The following is a 4,330-nucleotide window of genomic DNA, read 5'->3' as shown; positions in this document are numbered from 1 at the left end:
TAAACACAATGCCAGATGTGGATACACCAAATGGCCATAAGATACTATTTAACTATTGAGAAGGATAAGCAAGGGATTTTTTTTTTTCTGTATGTGTTTGTAGTCTGTGTCATTTGAAAAATATTGTTTAGTCAGTCTTTTTGCAAACCGGATTTTCTAAATGACTGCTCTGGGTAAGATACAGAGGACGTCTTTCAAATATTTGATAGCACTGGCCAACTACACTGTATACACACACACACACACACACACGCACACATACATAGCAGTTGGTTCCAAAGAAAGACCCACACTGATTGATAATGCATCTATGTCTAATGACTGCTTATTGTGTTCGTATACTAGAGAAAGAAACAGCACCTGCTACCCCACCACTCTTATAACCTCTAATTATAATAATTTCTAAGTTTATGAAGTGGCATCATAGTAACAAGACACAAGATAGTAAGTTAGTATTTCCCAAACTTTTGCACATCAGAGCAAACATGGGAAGTGCAGGTTTTGTCTATCAGCAAATGAAGTTGCTCCTGCTGGTTATCTTAGCTGATCCCAAGTACTTTTCAGGTTCAGGAATGAGTCATAACTGGATAACTCTATGTCTGGTGAGTACAGTTCCAAGAAACTCACCTTAGATAGAATGTCATGTCTATCTCACAGTTCCATTTACCTAGTTTCCCAGTACATTTGATTATATTCTGTGATATCTTGGAGGGAAAGGAGCTGATTCACGTTTAAGAATGTTCTTCTCTTCTCTTCCTTGAACCTTGATATTAATGCACAGAGGTCTGAAATGCTATTACCATTGGGTTAAATAAAAAACAAATAAAAATGAAAGATTTACTTCTCTGTTGAAATTAAATAGAGTAGTGTCAACTTCCCTTAAAAGCACTTTGCTTTGAAAACTTGAAATTATAAGTGTATATAAACTTTTCTTTTTCTTTTTTTTGGTAAAATTAGTGCATTTGCAGTGTTTGGAGTTTTTAAAGACAATTGCTTATCAAAACATGATTAAGAATACTAATAACTCTGAGTACCTAAAATATCTTCTCTAGATTCCTTGCAAAGATTAAAGAATCAAATCAATAAAATAAAGAGAGTCTATAGACTAAATGATATAATGACCCAAAAAGCTAATGAAAACCAGTGCATGTTCATCACTATGTAGAGAAGTTGAATATGAGTTCTTCTAACTTAGCATCTCACAAAAAGTATTGAGAAATGTGCATCAAGAAAAGGATAAAGATATAGATATATTCTAAATTTACTCAAGCACCATCTCAACACTCAGCCATACAATCTGTCTTCGAGTTGCTCCTGGAGTATAAGATTTCTTTCTCATGTGTGAAGAGTGACCAAACCTTCAGAGAGGGGAGTTATAGATAATACAGTTGGAGGCCATCTTTGGAATCTATATATACCTTTGCTTGGTTTTTAGTAGCCTCTCTAGGTTGAGGAATTAACACCATTTAAAAACTACATGGCATGGGGGCCAGGAGGTGGCACACCCGGTTTAGCACACATATCGCCATGTACAAGGACCTAAGTTTGAGCCCTTATTTCCCAACTGTAGGGGAGCCATTTCAGGAGTGATAAAGTAGGTCTGCAGGTGTCTATCTTCATCTCTCCCTTTCTCTCTCCTCAGTTTGTCTCTGTCCTGTCAAAACAAACAAAACTACATGACAACATACTTCCCATGAACATTAAGAAAAAAAAGATAGGGGAGTCAGGCTGTAATGCAGCGGGCTAAGCGTAGGTGACGCAAAGCACAAGGACCGGAATAAGGATCCCGGTTCGAACCCCGGCTCCCCACCTGCAGGGGAGTCGCTTCACAGGCAGTGAAGCAGGTCTGCAGGTGTCTATCTTTCTCTCCTTCTCTCTGTCTTCCTCTCCCTCTCTCCATTTCTCTCTGTCCTATCCAACAACGACAACAACGATAATAACTACAACAATAAAACAACAAGGGCAACAAAAGGGAATAAATAAATAAATATTGAAAAAAAAGATAATTTGAGAGTGTGATGGGCTTGCTCATGAAATGATGTTTTCAAATAAAAATAAAACAGATTTAGGAAAGCTGGAAAACATAAGAAGTCCAGTTTCATGAGACGTAACCCAAGTCAGAGAGAAGTAGTGTTTTAAGTTTTATTTGGATTATTCCAAAATAATTAATGTTTACTTTGCACTCTGTCAGATGGTTCTCTAAAAATAATCAGGGTTGCTTCTTAGGAGCCTGAGCTAAGCAAATAATCAATATGTGATAATTATTTTCCTTTCATTTAACTTAAAAAATCACATGAGAACTCTTATAAGATATTAAATATGCAACAGTAAAACTTTTATGTCATGAAACTATTGCATTTTTTCTAAATATGTATTTATTCAAAGAGAGAGAAAAATAAAGGGGGCACTAGAGCATATGGAATGACAATGTTCGAACTTGAACTTGGGACCTTACATATGTTAGTTCAGTTCTTCACCCACTAAATTTTGGCTACAAAATTATCATACTATTATTAAAGAACATCTAATCTAAAAAAATTAATACACTCCCATTAGAAAATGAATATAGAGAGCAGGAGTATTTGGTAAGATTCAAATATGTTTATTATAAACAACGCCCAACAAAATGGTGTGAGAAGAAATATGCCTTACTATAGTAAAGGCCGTATATGACAAAACTACAACTAACATGAGGCTCAGAAGTATAAACTTTAAAGCTTTTGTGATGAGATAATTAAAAAAGACAAGAACATCAACTAATGTTACAAGTTCTAATATTATAAGTGCTGGCAATGGAAAGTAAGAAAGAAAAGAAATCTGAATGAAATTGTCACCTTTTTCAGGTGAGAGTATATAGTAAATGCAGAAAACTCAGTCTATCTCACAGCACACTGAAGGAGGCTTTAGTTCTGTGGTGTCTTTTTTTTTTTTTTTGCATTCTACTACTAAGGTATAAAAATGTATTTTTAATTTTTTTCCTCAAAGCTACCAACAAGAAGCAAGCTTATACATTTTTATGAATCTTATTGGTAAAAGATTGTATTGTAGGGGCTGAGCAGAGAGCATAGTGTTTATGGAAAAGACTCTCATGTCTGAGGCTCTGAAATTCCAGGTTCCACCATAAGCCAGACATGAGCAGTGCTCTGATCTCTCTCTCCCTCTCTCTGTATCTTTCTTATTGAAATAAAATAAATAAAATATTTAAAATAGTGCATTGTAATCTTTATTTCTTTATTTCATGAGTAACGTCATTTAGATACCTTTTGTTTTATATTCCTATAAATACCTAGTCGTCTATTTTCTCTTATGCTTTAGTCTTTTTTTTGATATTGTTATTTCACCTTTATTTTATTTTTTAAATTTATTTTTATTTATTTATAAAAAGGAAACACTGACAAAACCATAGGATAAGAGGGGTACAACTCCACACAATTCCCATCACCAGAACTCTGAATCCCATCCCCTCTCTTGATAGCTTTCCTATTCTTTAACCGTCTGGTAACATACTATAGAAATGATCCCTGAAAGTATAGTCTTTATTTAACCCTCTGGGAGTATGGACCCAAGGTCATTGTGGGGTGCATAAGGTGGAAGGTCTGGCTTCTGTAATTGCTTCCCTGCTGAACATGGGCGTTGACAGGTGGATCCATACTCCCAGCCTGACTCTCTCTTTCCCTAGTGGGGCAGGGTTCTGGGGAGGCAGGGCTCCAGGACACACTGGTGGGGTTGTCTGTCCAGGGAAGTCTGGTTGGCATCATGCTAGCATCTGGAACCTGGTGACTGAAAAGAGAGTTAACATACAAAGCCAAACAAATTGTTGATTAATCATGAACCTAAAGGCTGGAATAGTGCAGATGAAGAGTTGAGGGGTCCTCTGTTTTGTGGATACTAGTAGGCATATTTTAGTTATTTTCCAAAGGGCGTGAGGCTATAGTAGTTTTTTTCTTTTCTTTTCTTTTCTTTTCTTTTCTTTTTTTTTTCTTTTCTTTTTTTTTTTTTTCTTTTCTTTTTCCCTGAGCCTGAAATCTGATGTGCTGGAGGATCCAAGTTATTGTCTGGGAAGATGATGTCAATGACTGGAAAAAGGACCAGAAATCTGGATCAGGGAAGAAAGTAGCTCCCAAATATGGGAAAGGTGTATAAGTATTGTTGAATGTAAACCCCGTCGATTTGTTGCCCATGTTTCATTGCTGTAGTTATTATTGTTGTTGCTATTGATGTTGTTACATAGGACAGAGAGAAATGGAGAGAGGAGGGAGAGACAGAGAGAGGCAGAGAAAGATAGACACCTGCAGACCTGCTTCACCCCCTGTGAAGTGATTCCCCTGCA

At 36.3% G+C, this 4,330-nt stretch overlaps 1 pseudogene; it reads right to left on the bottom strand.

Moving 5' to 3' along the window:
• Positions 1–3,443: 3,443 nt before the first annotated feature.
• Positions 3,444–3,537, bottom strand: LOC132542627 (small nucleolar RNA U3; annotated as a pseudogene).
• Between the last annotated feature and the right edge of the window lie 793 nt (positions 3,538–4,330).

This window comes from Erinaceus europaeus, chromosome 1, assembly GCF_950295315.1.
Source record: "Erinaceus europaeus chromosome 1, mEriEur2.1, whole genome shotgun sequence".
In the NCBI taxonomy this organism is placed as follows: domain Eukaryota; kingdom Metazoa; phylum Chordata; class Mammalia; order Eulipotyphla; family Erinaceidae; genus Erinaceus; species Erinaceus europaeus.
Note: the sequence above shows the minus strand (reverse complement) of the source record. Positions and strands in the feature narration are given on the sequence as shown.